Here is a 17,564-nt window from a genome sequence, read left to right on the forward strand (position 1 = left end):
GTAACCAAAAATGCCCCCGCGCATTACTGCCTTCTGATAAAGTGGATGTAAACTACATAACAGTATCCATTTTTTTTGCGGTGCATCTAATGGAAATAAATTGCTGAAATCGTTGAAATCTCTATTAATTTGATAGATTTTAGTTATTTATTCAGCAATTTATTTCCATCAGGAGCATCGCAAAAAAAAAATGGATATTGCGTTGTGTATAATAGTTTATAGCCACTTCTTCAGAGTGCAGTAGTGCGCGGGCTCATTTTGCGGTAACAGGAAAAAGGCTCTCATGTCCTCTCTTTGGTTTCTCTCTGGTGATAGATTTCTAAATAATCACCATTGTTACATAAAGAATTTTAATATGTATAAGAAGATAATACGATATTAAGTACATTACGTTTGTACATTACAATTATGTCTAGCATTAATTATTTTTTCTATACATGTTTCATCTTTTTCACATCTTTGATCACATATGTTACAACTGTACATCCATCAGTATTTATGTAATTCACCGAAGGAGCAGTTCTCATACGATCGCAAACGTCAAAGTATGCTATGTATAAGTATATCTAGGATGGGTGACCGCTTGGGAACATCACAAAATTAAATTCATAAGTTTTTAAATATAATTCTTAAATTCATAAGAAAACGTTTTTTTTTTAATCATAATTTTGTATGCACTGTCTTTGCAATAAATAAATACGGTTTTATAAAAGAAATATTTTGCGGGAACTTTTTCATTTCTTTCATCATAAATAGATAAACGGAACGCAATGCCAACTTGCTTCTCATGTCGATCATGGTCTAATTAATAAGATGAAACATTGCGTATATAATGACGGTAGCAATACTGGCAATAAACCAATCAATGTACACTTTCCTTATATACGTACCGGTTATACTGAAACAGCTAATCAAATGGTATTCAATTTCACTCTTCTACTGCGCATCTACGAGAATGCTTCACCTTATTAATTCCACCATAATGTCGACGAACATCGGTTTTTTTTTTTTACGGAAAAAACCTGCTAGTGTTAGTACTAGTGCAGTAGTGTAATAGTAAATTCGACAATAACGTCACTATTAGAACAGTAGTGGAAAAATGTCATTGGAATTTCGCTGAAATTTCACTGAAAGTTTATTGCTAAAATAAGTATTATTGATTAACGTCATATCATATTGCAGAGGATTCTAGTATTGGTATGAAAATGTAGAGAAAGGTTCTCTCTCTATCATATTAATATATTTTAATCGTAATTGTTTAAAAGAATCTAATGTGAAATTGTGAAGACCGTGCCCTGGTCTCTCCTACGTAGAAACACATACATACATAGAAATAATCGTCGAAGTTGTTGAAATGTGTAAGGAAAAATTGAACCGCGTAAAGTAGCGATCAATTCGAAAGACACTGTATAAATGTATATGTATATACTTGTATATGTGTGTACATATAATACGTATATAAAGAGAATAAAATAAAAAAAGATAAGTGAATGCAAAGAAAAAGATAAAAACTGTTTAATCATGAACATTTTTAACTCTCATTACGAAGATCTGTTTGTATTCGACGTCTTTTCCATGACCTAATAGAAACTTTTCCATGACTTAATAATTAAGTAGTAAAAAAATGGAGGTCACTTTTTCAAGATCGTGAGAAACTTCTTTGTTTTGACGTTGTTTCTTGCAAATTTTCCTTACTTTACAGTGGAACTTTTTCTTAACGATACTGAATAACTTTATACTAAATTTTAAAAAAAGAAGAAACGAGACAACATAACGAAATATTAAGTAAAAGCATTTTAATTAAAATCTTCATCATATAGAATTCGCAAAAATAAAAAGTTAAATACAATCTGGAGATTTTATCTGTTATTCAAAGAGGAAAAACAAAACTTGAGATTCATCGCAAATGTAAATGTAAATATGTAATAATTTAAAATAGGAATGCATATAAATTATAATTTAAATTAAATCCGAAAGTATGTATACTAAACATTATATTAAAAGTGTATTCATATATAATTTATCACGTTGCTTACTTTTTATAAATTATAATATCTAATGATAAAAAGTCGTATCTACAATATAATATAAAATAATATAAAATATGCGGATGTTATAATTTGTATATTACATTGTATTTAATTTAATTAAAAATAAAATATGCTATTATATATATTCACATATTAATGACTACAAGATAAATTAAGTTATTATGTATATGCATTTCAGTAAGTTATTTACGTAACACGTATTAACACTTTTCACAATTATATTGCTGCGAGGTCATTTATTTCACTGTAATTGTGCGCAAGGAATGTGTAATTTCATAAACATTGACACTAAAATTCAAAACTTATACAATATTATTTATCATTTATACCGATTTCCTTCTGTGTTTTGCAACACTGATAACATGGAAAAAGTGACTTAGTATTCAGAAAGACAGAAAACGTTGAGAGCACACTCAATAAAAAATGATCAGAAAAATAAGTGATTATCATTCGAAGATGAATTATCGAAAGATCCTTATTTTTTTTCACTTAACAGAAAAAAACATTGTCGTAACAACCAATAAGTTGCTTAACGTGTCGCTTAACTCCTTCGCTTTCCTAGCATTATTATCTCGCCTGAAAGCTTTGCAGAAAATAATGACATATAATGTATATTGTCACCACGCTTATTTTTTCCATTAGACTTTGATATGACTCTTCTTTTGTTCACGACAATCTCTCACCGAGTTCATAGCACATAAATTAAAGTGCCACCAGAAAAATTCACGTTAACTATATTTCACTTTTTGTACCAAAGGAGCTTCCTTCTCTTTTTACCTTCTCGTCTCTACAATCAAATTTTTGAAAAATTTTGGTAAAACCGAGCAGTCTAAAGTTGACACGTGATCGATGCAAAAACTGAAAACCGCGCGAGAGCACAGAATTAAACTTAACATGCGAAAACGTGCGTGTACGAAACGTTAAAAAAATAGCGAGGTTATTTAAAAAATTTTTAATTTTCAAGAAAAGATAGTAGTGCACACATTCATTTTAGTCTCAAAAAGGAAGCTTTTATAAGGTAACCGGAATCTACATGACCTAGTACCCAATATGTCTTACTCGCTGATAGTGGGTGTTTACACGACGAATGATAGACAGCACTGGTAGGTAAACCGTGCAAGCTAGAATTTCTATATTTATTACTTTCTATATATACGTTTAAGAGTAACGCAAATGACCGCCAAAAATTATATCATATTAAAGAACTACTAAGCGTTTATTTGATCATGAACTAATTAGGTTATAAGATGTATAATTTTGATAATTCTTTTATAATTTTACTGTGTTATATTCGTTTTTCCAAATATTTCCGTTTTTAAATATTTGAACATCTAAAGATGGCCCAATCTCGTAGTCAAATATGCCATATTATTAATATATGTAAATTATGAAGATTGTAATTTTTTAATATGTAATATGTACAATTCTCTAGTTATTTATAGTATTGATATAATTGATATGACGTTATAACTGACGCTATAAATTGACTCTTAATTGCTCTTTTTCAACTTTTATTATATTATTTAATAAATCAAGAGTCCTGTATTTTATCAATTAAAAAAGTCTAACTAATTTGAGCTTAAGAAAACTAATGACAGAAATATATATCGTGGAGTTTATTACGTGTGCAAGAGATTGCGGCTTCTCCCGCAACGAATGTACAAAATATCGCGCTAAAGGCGATAAAATGTACAAAAAACGTACGTTATATCAGTGTTTCCCAATTTTATCGGTACAAATTCTCTTGATGCAAAAACGCTTCGTTAAATTATCTAACCAATTTCGCTTAAGTCGTCAACGAAAACATTGATTTTGCTAAAAAGATTCAATGCTATCTCGTTATCATCTTATTGATAAATCGGATCTTAAATTTTTATATTTACAGAAAAAAAAGCTAAACTGATATGCTACAAATCTCTTATAACTTTTTTCTCTGCAAAAGTATTATTTCTACACAATTATGAAATGGAAGCCTTATACAGCCTAAACTGGATTTTAGCGTTTAAATTTTAAATAATTCGGTTTGGATTTTATATACGTATCTAATCCTGCAGACTGCGCCGCGAAATTAATTTTCAGTCTGCATCAATCATAAACAAAACTAGAATAGTAACATAACATGACAATATTATTTTTACACACTTCATGATTTTAAAATAAAATATATTCATTAATTTTACACGAATTTATGAATGAACGAAGGTTGTTATTTCTAAGAGTTGAGAGCCGCTGTGTAACACGATTGTTCGCGCGGCCAACCGAAACGTACATCAATACAATAGGATAAACAAAAAAAAAAGCGGAACAGAAAATTGTCGAGATCTGGTCGCGTACGATCCTCCGGGAAAAAAACTTGGACAAACAGGCAGTAACATTTCCAATGGTGCATTGTGCTTTTCCTTCCTACGAAGGGATTATACCTTAGAAGCCAGTATTGTGTACCTTTAATCTACTGTTTAGCGGAGAACGGGCACAGATGTATCCGCGTTATAGTTTCGCAGAAGCGCGCGCGATTAAAATTGAAGTCCATTCAAACAATCGACCCCTTTCATAATGTAACAAACTCCACTGTGTTGTCCGGATAGGGATAGCGCCCTCTTTTGTGCCGCGAGCTGGCTTTTCCCTTTTACAACTGCCCGCGTAAATATTAATCTATTAACCTCTTCTTCAGTTTCATCTCTCTCGCAATATTACATATTATTACTCTGAGGGACAATTATTTCGGAGAAAAGCGACCCTGCGCAATTAAAATAATCGTTTACGAATCATAACCGCATTGTGCTCGCAATGCCAGAGAAATTAACGCGCTAAATGAAACTGTCGATAACGGCGATTAATCGTCTGGTAATCACCGCAATTATTGGTATTTAATTGTCCTCTCTTCTCTCTGTGCCTTTCCTCTTTCCGAATCATCATTCGTCAAATGACAACTTCTTTCTCTTTAGTTTTTGAAAGAACGTCGAGGACTTGTTCAACTGCTGACTCGCACATAGTGGATAAGGAAGAAATAAGAAAGTTCCGAAAACGAATTAGTATTATCTAGCACGGAGGTACGGGGATTAATGAGTTTCCGTCGTCTCCGCCCTCAATGTTCCCTATTCGCGATTTTAAAGAGAACTTTTTTTCGGCGAGCAACCCGTTCAGTTGCTGGAACGTAATCCTATAAAATATGTAACCGAACTCTCTCGTGCTGGTTCTCCCAGTTGCGCGTCGGGAAAACGCTTCACGAGCGACAAGAAATACAGAAGACAAGAGAAACAACGGAAGGCGAAATTCCTCCGCGAAATTCTTTTCCTCTCTAATATAATTACCCGTCCATTTACGACGTTGTCGCAGGTTGTTATTACTTTCAATGAAGACGAGAGAGCACACGAAATATTAATATTAAAAGTCTTTCTAACTTTCAAACTCTTTTAAATACATTTGTTTGCATTTTCATCAAATTTTAAATCTTAAAAATAGATTTCGGTAAATGTTCAGAAGTGGTGCTCCCCAAAAAACCGCGTTTTTTTTTCAGCAATGAACAAAACTAGTTAGAAAAAGATAACTGTTCAAACATATAGAAGTATGATAGCTATTTAATAATAATTCATAGATTTTCTTCGGCACAGGTAAGTAGGAATTTAAAAAAACACATACACTTCATTACCCTTTTTTTTTTTTAGGAGTAAAGAACAATAGATGTACTCTTAACGACTACAATAAAGCTCTCGTATAAGTTAAAGATAAAAAAAAAGAAAAAAACAATTTATAGCAAGGTTTCTTATGGTAACATAGACATTTATAGTACAACAGACGACGTGGACTGCATTATCAAATAAAGAGAAAGGCTATCTACTATTAATTTTTATAATTTATTATCTTTCTAAATAAAAACGATAGCAAACGTACATCTCTACTCTACATCCTTACTCTCTAAATAACAATGAAGACTGTGAAGAACGATATTGTTATGATAAATAATTGGATGAATAGAATATGGAAAAGAAGAAAACAAATAATAAGAATGACGTCAATGGTGATAATAATGGATGGTAGATTACAAGGATGGGTAGAGGTGGAAACGACCTATAAATTATATTTAAATATACGTACCTGTTTTATTATATTTAAAAAAAATAAATATGTATTAAAATTATACCTTTAAATAGTTATTTTCCTTGTCTCCGGTAAGTATCACATTGCACCGTGTATGTCTACTATCCTCGTACCATCATATTAAGAAGTCATTATTTAAAATTGCACTCATTAAATAATCAGATTAAATTGAATCATAAAAAAATTGTAACATAAATACCATATTTATTTAATAAAATTACGTGCGAAAAGGAAAGAGAACATATGAGAGAATACAACTAAGAATGAGAGAGAGAGAGAGAGAGAGAGAGAGAGAGCAATAATGAGTTGGAAAGAGAATGCAACGGGAAAGGAGAAAAAAAGAACAAAATATCCTCTTCTCTGCAGACTCCTCGTCTAGCAATGCACTTGTTCCCTCCCTTGTCTCTTGGATTCAGCGTCTATGACGTACTTCCTCCCCCTCCCCCTGACCACTTACAATCACATACACATCTCATATACGTATACATACTAATGCATGGTGAGTTAGAATCTTCCTAGCTATTCTACTTAAGTTGAAAATCAATTTATTATATTTAACATTATTGATTCAATGAATGATTGTATGGTATATCGGAAAGTTCAATGATCTCGTTGGAACGGCGTAACTGTTTAACATCGCCATGTACCATTAAGTTTATATCACTCTTTGGACATTTTGATCAACGTTTGTCGTTCAAATTGACAATGAAAAGGGATCCAAATCTTGAATAGAAACCTACTATGTTAAATAACTTATCTTATAAATATCTATAAATTATCTTTCACATCAACATATTATGTGTTTGGCTCAAAATGGCATAAATTTTATTTTATAGATAAAATATTTTGGATATGTAAAATTTTGATTTTTTTTATTATTCGCATAAACAAATATTGGCAAAGTACATTTCGCGTAAAACAAAAAACAATATGGAAAGCCTGGAGGCGAGAGTGAATAGCGTGAATAGTAAAGTGTATATACATATGTAGATATATGCAAGAAAGGAAGTTGCGATAGGATTTGGTAGCAAAAGCCAAAATCGAGGGAACATTTTTCTTACTATTTATTTTGTCTGCTTGTTTTTACTGCTACACGATAAGCTGCATTGGGAATTGCTATCAAACTATCGCTCTTTTAAAGAACTGTAGGAAAGAATCGTGTTCAATCTTTGGTTGTTTAAAGTACTCTTACGTTTAGGCTTTAAAATTATTGGAAAATATGATTAGGCTTTATCTATCAGTAATAAACCTATAGATTCGCTATCGCAAAGTTATCAGCTTGTTTAAGAAATCACTCTTGCAATTAATCATTTTACTTTTTCAATATTCCGACTAAGACCCAAAACTTTCCACCAACCGAATCATCTACAACATTTCACGCCTCGTAAATTACGTCCCGAAATTACCTTCTTCATTAACCTCCGTGCCTGATTACTCAAGATAACTTGGACACTCTCCACTTCTGGAAATTTATAACTCGATTTAAAATCCACTCTTGAGTCGATTTTTTATGCCAAGTGAATTTTAAATGGAAATACGAGAATATCCAATATCTGAATAGTGAATTCTATTCTTCTCAACTATATTTATTCAAACTGGAAACATGAATTGTATATACATGCAAATTCAATGTGTATAGATAAATGTTAATAAAAGATAAAGATTAGCGCTCCATAAAGTTAGTATTATTTTAAATTTTTATGTGAAGACATATCCTTTGCTTTATAATTAAGTTCGATTATATGTATAACTCAAAATATGATAAGACATTATTTACAAAGATATTTCAAAAGAGATTTTACAGTGTTCGCAAACTCGTAATGATATGTAATACGGAATGAAATATTACTGTAAAATTTCGTACAGTAATATTTCATGTTGGCATCAAATTTTAAAATCTTTGTAAAAGCGAACAGAAATTTATAAGAACTAATTATATTATGAATCGTATTTGGAATATTAGTTAATGGAAAAAAAAATAATTATCTGTCTGTGTATTATATTAAATTGCAATACTGCTACACATATATTGTCAAGAAAATTTTCAAAAGCAACAACAAGTCTTATTTTGCGACATATTAGACGTTCTACGAATAAAAATCAGTTCTCGTAGAATAGAATATCAGTCTCTTGTATAAATAACAGCATATATACACACTATATCAACCAAACCTCAGTGTCGCGAATATCATCCACTTGTGCATGTAATGACTGTGATTGCATCCTAATACGCACATAGTAACGTCTGCCTCTAGCTGGCTCTTCCACTTAACTAAATCTTAATGAACAAATTATATAATAATGCGCTATTTATGCGCTTTCAAAATCCGCAAGAAAAAATTTTTGCGCTCATGTTTAGTTAAAAAAAGAATTTTTTTTAGGAGGGGGGGGGGACTAAGTAAACTGTCAATCAGCCCTCCCACGTATTAATAATAACCGATTTGAAAAATCAAATACACAAGATTTATGCACTACTTATGCGCTCTCATAAATTCATATAATTTTTATTTTTGCGCTGCGTCCCTTAAGACACTTCCCTCTTGAAGCAAACAGTCATATTGGAAAATCAGTCTTTCATAAAATATGAAACATGACAAAGAAATTTCACAATATGAGTGAAGAATATCAGTTATCTTATAAAACGCTGTACTTTGTATTTAGTTTATAATTAATATTAATATTAGATTTAATAATTGTGTAGAATGACATATACATGTATGTACATATGTATGCTGCAAGAATACTTATTATTTAAGTTATAATTATTATTATTGAAAAAAATTATTTTTTATAAAATTTCCATTAGTTTTTGAAAAATTCGACAGACCTCGTAAAATCAAAAATCTGTATGAAATCATCCAATTGTAAATCTCATTTTACACTAAAAGAGCTATATGATGTAATTCTCATTTTATATGAAAAGCTCATGTAAAATCGGACAATTTAATTATAGGTCAATGCTTTGAAAAATACAGTACTTGAAAAAATGCCCAAAAATCTAAAATCAAATTGTAAAATCAATATTGTAAATTATAATTGTCAGCGTTTTCAGAAAACTTAAACTTTCTAAAAAAAAGATCTAATTTTAATATACTTGCAACATATGTAAAGTTTAACTTAAAAAATAATTTTATATTGTTTTAAAATTCTTCTTTCATCGTCTCCTCTTTCAATTACGCTATAATTTTTTTTCCTATTCTCTTATTATTTCATTCTGTATGTCACATAGTAAGCTTAACATTCATGTATTATTGGGAACGGATATAAAAAATCCGACGCTATTTAATCTTATGAAGAAAGAGTTTAATTATACAAGAAATTTAATTTAAAAAGAAAGTCAACTGGATATACGCAGAAGAAACCTTATACGTATATCCATTCTATATATGCATGAGAATGGAATAATCCATATAGTCGAAACGATATATGGGACGAGCACATGTGCGAAGAAGGTGCGGAAAATAAAAAGGAAATGTAAGTTTTATCCAGATTGGTGGAATTATTAACACGTTCGAATATAAAATGTTGCACATCAAGGATCAGCTTCAATCCAACCAGGGCAATTATTAAAGATCCAACATGGAGAAGGTACGATGGCATGACCTAGTAATGTGAGAAAACTTACTCAACCCTTGAGAGGACTTATATATGTGCAACCTTTATAAGAGTAGAAAATAATTCGACAGTAGAGTGTGTGCAGTGTATCACGCGTTGTAGTCGCGCGACGGTCATATTTCTAGAACAAAATTCGAAAAGGGAAAAGGAAATACTCTTGTTGTATGGGAAAGCGTGATCGTTTATTATTTCTATAGAAATGCTCAATTAAAATGTTGTTTAAAATAACAATTTAATTAACGGCCACATCCCACAGATGAATAAATGATTAAGTACATTACATTACCGCGATTCCCTGCGTTTATGATACACATAGCAATCCCGTATAGAATTCGTTTGTAATACATGTGAACATACAGCATTTCAATTACGTATAAAATATTCTCTTTATACGATAGGAATTGTAACGTTATATCAAAGAACAATTGTATTGCGAATAAGTGTTAACGTTTCAATAGATTTAATCATAACTAAACAATTTTCTGATGCTTTAAAATTACCTCGCATTCTTAAAAGTCTCTCATAAAAAGTATTATATAAAAATCTTAAATTAAATATATTTTTAATATAAATCTTTATATTAAAAAATATAGAATTTAAAAAAGAATAACTATGTTCGTGTTTCACCAGTCTATAATATGAAAAAACGTATCGAATTATTATATTCACAATCTTACGGAAGAAAATGCACATAAGAATATTTGATACAAAAGAAATACATGTTTAAGAAAAAAAATTATTCCGGAAAACGTCAAGCTGTTCGACAAATCTGCCTGACAAATATCTCTCATAAATCTTTGTAAAAATTTGAACACGGAAAAGGCGGAAAATGCGGCAACGTCTTTCAGAGCTTAAAGGCTTCATGTGAATTAATGCGATCTAGTCCATCCTGATCTACGACAAAATCTTATTAGTACACCTCACCGAGCGGCTGAAATTCACGTCTCCAACGACGTTACAAAGACAAACGTACGTAATTAAATGCTCACGTGAACGATATAACAAGCAGATATCGGAGAAGCGTGAACAGAATATTTTCCGCTGCTCCTAAATACGTCCTGAATTAATGATAGCAGGCTGATTCGCGACGAGATTCAATTAATACGCTTGAACAATCAGCTGGAACTCACCGCAACAAGAGTACGGGATGCAATTTACATCATGATGTGAATATATGATTCTAAAAATCACATCTTCCTATAAAATGTAATCTACTTATTTACAATCTATATATAATATTTTTATTTATTATATATAATTACACTAGTTTCAAAATAATTTTATAATCCTCTCATTGGAAAATATGATTAAAAACTATTTTTCCATAAATTTCTTTCATAAATAATTTTTTACTTTTTAATTGTTAGAGTACTCCGGCGAATACGCCGCGCTGGGATTTACGCCGCAGAAATCAGAAAAAAATAGAAAGAGTGGGGGTAATTTTCCCGCAACACTCTGTTACATGCCTTTATGTTATATTGTAGTATAGTGTTCACGATTTCAGTTTCTTACTGTTAATATTAATGAAATTATTGTGAGTTGAATCGATTTGTCACTGTGTTAAGTAGTATCATCATAAATTATAAAATGATTACTATACATAAAATGATTACTATAGGATGTGCAAAAGACTTAATGGTTACTTCGTGATACATGAGTGTGTAGAGGAATAGTAAAGCATGTTGTATAACAAAATACAAATACTTTGCTCTTGTATTCTTTGTTTAGTTTGTTGTCTTGTATATCCTGTTTGAAATATACGGCATTTTTAGCGGACAGGATTTATGCCCAAAGCAATGCAAAGTGCGCAGATTGAATTCAGTGCACTAAATGCAATAAACGCATTACATGAAATATATATCTCATGTCATAACACTTGTAATACATGTGGGAAGATTGTAATTATTATTTATTACTTCATATATATATTTATCATTCTTATTCCTTAATAAAATTTATAAACGCATTTTATATGCATTATTTGTAAATTTTTCATGAGTCGTACATAACCTCCCTCCCCCTGTGAGTAGCCACATATCCCACCCCTATGACATTGGAATATACGGCAAAAAGGCAAAGGTTTAAAAAAGTTCATTTTTTAATACGAAATATAAATATTTTAGATTTCTAAAATTTTTTTCATAATAGTAGACAGTACAAAGTTTTTACTGATATAGTTCATTTACTTTAAACATAGTAAATAATACTTAATGAATTAAGTTTTTAATAGATGCAGCGTATATACCGGAGTTGCCCTACATAAAATATAACTGTTTATATGAAATGTTTTAATAATTATATGTCAAAGATCATATTACTTATACAAAATTATTATTATTTGAACAAAAGGTTTCAAATTACAAATTTGTTATTATTATAAAGAAGAATAATAAATATTAAGATAAATATGTATGTGCTCCCATGAAAAATATTATATCTAAAAAATTATTCATTTTATTCATTTTATGTACAATTACATGAAATGTCTATTACAAATATTTAAATTAGTTATTGATTAAATTATTAATTACTCATGCACTTATTTCTCCTTATAGCAAATTTATTTGTAAATCTAAAAGCAAATTTAATTTTGTGATGAGTTTTAAATCATTTTTATATGTGCATACGTTGTATATATCGTGAAAATGTAAAAAAGTAACAAATGCAATTTTACTATCAATTAATATGAAATAATAATAAAACGCTTTCTTTTAATATAAATGACATAGGACTTTAATAACGTTAACAAAATTTTTAATTATTTTTAAAGTGTCTAAGTATTTAAAGTACACAATTATAACATATTTTATATAAAAATATCTATAGTCACATAATTAAAATATTAAAATATGTTTCCTTATTTTATTAATATAATGCAGGAAATCGTCGAAAGTAAACGTTGTAAAAAATCAAACCTCTCCATGTAAATAAAAAAAGTATCTCCTCTAAGTACTTCGACACTCAATTAATACACCATAGTAACGGCGTCTATCCAGTGGAAGCGCTATGTATTGTAATGACGGACGTCGATGTCAGAGGGTTTTACAAGGTGTGCCCAATAAAAGTTTCAGGACTTGTCGGATGGTACATCGAAAATCTCTCACTGAAGGAATGTAATGCACAGTTATTGATTGCCACGAACGTTAAGACCTCGAGAAATTCTTATAAATATTCTACAGAGTAACATTTTTTGCTTCTTATGCTCTATACCATTTTGACAGTTATATCTATAGTCATTTTTCTCTTATGTTATAAATAGGTCAAATTGAAATAAAAGAATATTAGTAATTGTAATCAATGATTATTTGATCTTCGTTTTTAATCATTCTAAAAATATCATGAAACGTATTTTTATCGCATTTTTTATTTTATGTTTCGTCACGTTTGATATTATAATTAGCTCTAAGAATTTAAAGAATTTAAGTATGATATTATTTTTAAAGGAAATAATAATTTTATAAAATGTTTTAATTAAAAACAGCATACTATAAAATATTTTAATTTTATCGCACGCGTTTAAGTATGTTATAATAAGTTTCCATTACATTAATAATGTCCTACTTTTCTTTAAAAACACAATTATGTTTATCTAATATTTTAAATATAAAAAGCTTTCATGACACTTTTTACAATTCTCACGTTTATGAACAATTTTTCACTCAAATTATTTTTATTCCTAATTATATATATAATAGTTCTCTTATTCTTTGTTTCAATTATTCTTGAGATATAAATTTTTTTGGTTTATTATTCAGCTTGTAGCAAATATGTAACCATTTTAATGTACCAACATATTTCTTTTCATGTTGATTTCGAACATAATCATCAAATAGTATTTTTGAAAATCAAGTTTGTATGATGAATGCTCAGATAAAGTTTTTTTTTTTTTTTTTTTTTTTTTTTAAGGAAAAGTGACGTCATCGGTCATGGTGGTAGCCTCTCGCACAATGGCATTCGACACAACACGACACAGAAATTAAATAATACTGAATTGAAATTAAAAAACGGCTATGTTATGTTCCTCTAGAGATTGATTTAACAAGAATGATGATAGTTATTGTTCAGCAACCGGTCGAATGTAATTCAGATTCGACAAAAATTGATCTCCGAACGATTGATTGGCATTCGTGCCAATATCAATCTACGTTTTCTGTCCGCTTTGATTTCCCATTTTAGTCATTCAGTGCCAGAACTTTTCGGACACGCCTGGTGCGAGTGGTAGCTCGAAATAATGGACGCGCGGCGCGCGCGAAGAGATTATTTTAATTAATTACCGCGTAGGCGGGCGCGTTCGAGCGGCAATCATAAGGACTTTGTGAAAAAAAGGGGGAGAGAAAGCCAAATCCCAGAGATTCGCGGAGTTAAGCGGATTCTGTCGATCGGTCAATTCGCGGGCGTGTTCAATTAGCGCGAACATCGAGAAAGGCTATTGCTCTGTGAGAATTTTACCGCGGGAAATCTCGGAATGTTGTCCATCAAACGAACGCCGAAAATAACTTTGAACTGGAACGAAGGAAGAGGTAGGACTGGGAGGAGGCAACTACCTCACGCAGGATCCAGTCTACGATCCACGATGTGGATCCGATCAATACAAGAGCGCAACGCGCCCATCGGATTCTGACGAATCCGCGCGTGGAACTTACGTGTCGTGGCACGATGTCGCTGGATCGGATCGCTGGATCGGAGCTCCGCCGAAGATCGCACAGTACAATTGACATCATAGCGATTAATCCCTCCCACGTATGTCTATAAGTACGAGTAATTCTGGTATGTATTCCCCGATGCTACGCCGTATCACTTTTTGACCGTACCATTTTGTCGCTTCTTCGTTAACCTTCCCTTCGTTAACTTGATGATTATTCACTCCGTCAGTTGAATGAAAACGGTGGTGACTTGTCGCGAAAGAGGAATAGAAAGAATCGGCTTTCCTCAAGATAACGAGATAAGACACGACGTGCACGATCACCGAGAGCACAGATTCGACGCCGATCTCGTCGGGAATTGCACTGGCCGGTTCAGCCCTTTACTTCGTAGCGGAGGGGTGGCGGTACGAGAGAGCGCGTTGCGAGGAAGGGATAAACGGAATGGGAGGAAAAGGAAAGCGAGAGACAGGGCGCAGTGGGGACGACCAGCGTGGGAGAATGGAGGAAAGCAGGCGTGGGAGAGATGGGAGGGGAGGATGAGAATATATACCTACCTACATAGCAGCATCACCAGCATATCCACAGTGGTGAAAACCACTGTGTGACTGTGGTACATTTTCGTGGAGCTCTCACGAGGGACGGCGAGCAACGACGGAAGCCGTGACGGCGCGGGCGGATAGGGGGACGGATACACGACGAGGAGGAAAGCAAAGGGGGGGAAAAAAAAAAGACGAAACTGAGTAGGCGAACGAGATGGAGCCGGTGGCCTCTAGAAAATTAAAACAAAAAGCATAGGGAAGCACGTCGTGTTGGAAACGGACTCGTACACACACCGACGCGTTCTCCTGCTTTCCTCTCCTCCTTCCCCCCAACCCTCCATCCCCCCCCCCCCCGGACTATATCCGTCCTTCTTTCATCGCATCTTCTCTGCATCCTTTCTCCCTCTTCTCCGTTCAACGGCGGAGGCACTTTTATTTCCCTTTATCGTTTATTATGAGTGGTACGTTACCCGCCGACACGCTCGTTCTCGAAAAAGACGTGCAAGAAGGTGTCGACGCGGGTTTTTTTTTCCTTTTCTCGCGCTTCCTCTAGCTTCCTTCGAACGTTCTCCTTTTGCGGCCTCGTTGTCATAGAAAAGTCGAAAATTCATATTGGGGAACGGTGGTCCAACTGGTCGATATCGTTAAGCCTATGGTATATATATTAACAAATTTAAGGCAGTAAGCAGCAAGGAAATTGTAACAATGGATTCGCTACTGGCCTTACAGTCTCTAGTGTGATTAATCAATTCGCTTACTATTTGTGTTTACTGCCTTATGTTGTTGTATGTGCCATAGGCTTTAATTGATATTGGACTTATGTCCGCTTATTTATTTGTTCCTTTGAATGCGATATCTCTTACCTTATTCTTCTTTCTTATTCTTTTATATCTTTGTATTATATTCGCTATATAGTTTCAATGTGCATTAACAATGATGTTTAAGTAATATTCAATTTCAAAATATTAAACTCATAAATTAAAAATCTGAATAAAAAAACAGCGTCTATGTATAAAAGATATACTAAATGTGTTTTGAACATTTTCACATTAACGTCTTTAAGGTTGGTAATTTTAAATCTGTATGCAATAACAATTTAAAAATTTAAAATAATAAATAGAATATGGTGGCCAAAATAACTAGAATTTTTGAGAACTTATTTATATTTAGCTGATATTTTATATTTGTGGTACATTTTGGAGACTCCTCGCTACTAGTTCCCGTCATAAATTCTAAGTTATACTCGTAAAAATGAAATTTTTTCATTAAAAGGTAATAAAGATTCGATATTAGGTCTAAACTTGCTATATTGATTCTTTTAATTATTTAAAAATTCAATCAGTCTATAAAAACCTTTATATACTAATTAAAATTCAGCTAAATATATTCCAAAAGAATTTGTGTGCAACAAGGAATAAACAAGATCACAGTTTATCGTTATATTAAAATAATTAACTATATCTATATGAACAGTGTCAAAATCTGACAATGTTGTCATGAATTTATGATTGTAACATTCATGTATAAGAATAATATTGCAGGATACTTTTATATATGCACATATATAATATTGTATATGTTCAATTATTACGGTAACTATTATCGTTATGAAATGTTTAAAGGATTTAAAGATAGAATCACACGATTTCATCAATTTCTCGAAAGATAAGCATGCATGTTGCTATGCTTGTTTTGGAGCATACAATTTTACGTTTAACAAATAATAAAATTAGTAATTGTTTCTTTTGATTAGTATATTTAAGGAAATAAACTATAAAATAATCCATAATAATAAACGTGTATATTACAGTTCCTATGATGTCAAACCGCCATATACAACTAAATTAACGTTGATAACATTGATTTTGTTAGATGTAAGTTGGCTACTACGACACACATGACATATGACGTACGTCATGACACATAATACAAATGTTAATAATATCGCTGGAAAATAAAAACACATTTTTGGATAAAGTCAAGAATGACGTTGACAAAGCAATTATAAAAGTGTTGAAGGTACGTTTAAATACAAAATAAAATTGTGTCAAATAGGGAATATTTAAAACTTGCGCTTGTTTTGGCTATTGTATATGACGGATTTAGGTAACCAATTAAAAATCATTACCTCGGTGGCGTAACTCTTATATGACGCTACGCTTTGCCGAGACACTATCGTATCTCCTAATTATAGGAACTCTAATGTACGTCAGCATGTAGCGCTCAATATACCAATTCTATCTAGCATACGTCAGAGCAGACATGACTGCATACAAGTTTGTAATTCAAGACATCGAGCATTGTGTGATTGTATCTTAACATTATAATTAATTTATATTATGCGTTTTAATTCCTTGCGCTATCATTAAACCAGACAAACAAAACAGTTGCAGTCTGTCATGAATCTCTAGCGAACGTATTACTTCACTTGCGTCACTTTATTACCTTCTCAAGTTTATGTACATTTTCTTTCCATCGTTTCTCGTCGGCAAACTTCTTAATCAGCAGGAAGTTCAAGGTGGAGAATTCATACGCTCAAGCAAAACTGTCTTCACTCGTACGTCATTGAGAATTCTTCTGCTCGCTTCATATTGCGGAAAGAATCTCGGGCGCGAGCG

General features: G+C 31.9%; 1 protein-coding gene across 1 annotated transcript in view; it reads right to left on the reverse strand.

The window, feature by feature from the left end:
• The window catches only part of LOC108753630 (Down syndrome cell adhesion molecule-like protein 1 homolog), a 79,541-nt gene extending 64,788 nt beyond the window's left edge, over nucleotides 1–14,753 (reverse strand). The window contains exon 1 of the mRNA XM_018495399.1: nucleotides 14,408–14,753. The gene's annotated coding sequence lies outside the window, so the exon portion shown is untranslated. The remainder of the gene's footprint in view (nucleotides 1–14,407) is intronic.
• Between the last annotated feature and the right edge of the window lie 2,811 nt (nucleotides 14,754–17,564).

Source organism: Trachymyrmex septentrionalis, unplaced genomic scaffold (assembly GCF_001594115.1).
Source record: "Trachymyrmex septentrionalis isolate Tsep2-gDNA-1 unplaced genomic scaffold, Tsep1.0 scaffold7, whole genome shotgun sequence".
Taxonomy (NCBI): domain Eukaryota; kingdom Metazoa; phylum Arthropoda; class Insecta; order Hymenoptera; family Formicidae; genus Trachymyrmex; species Trachymyrmex septentrionalis.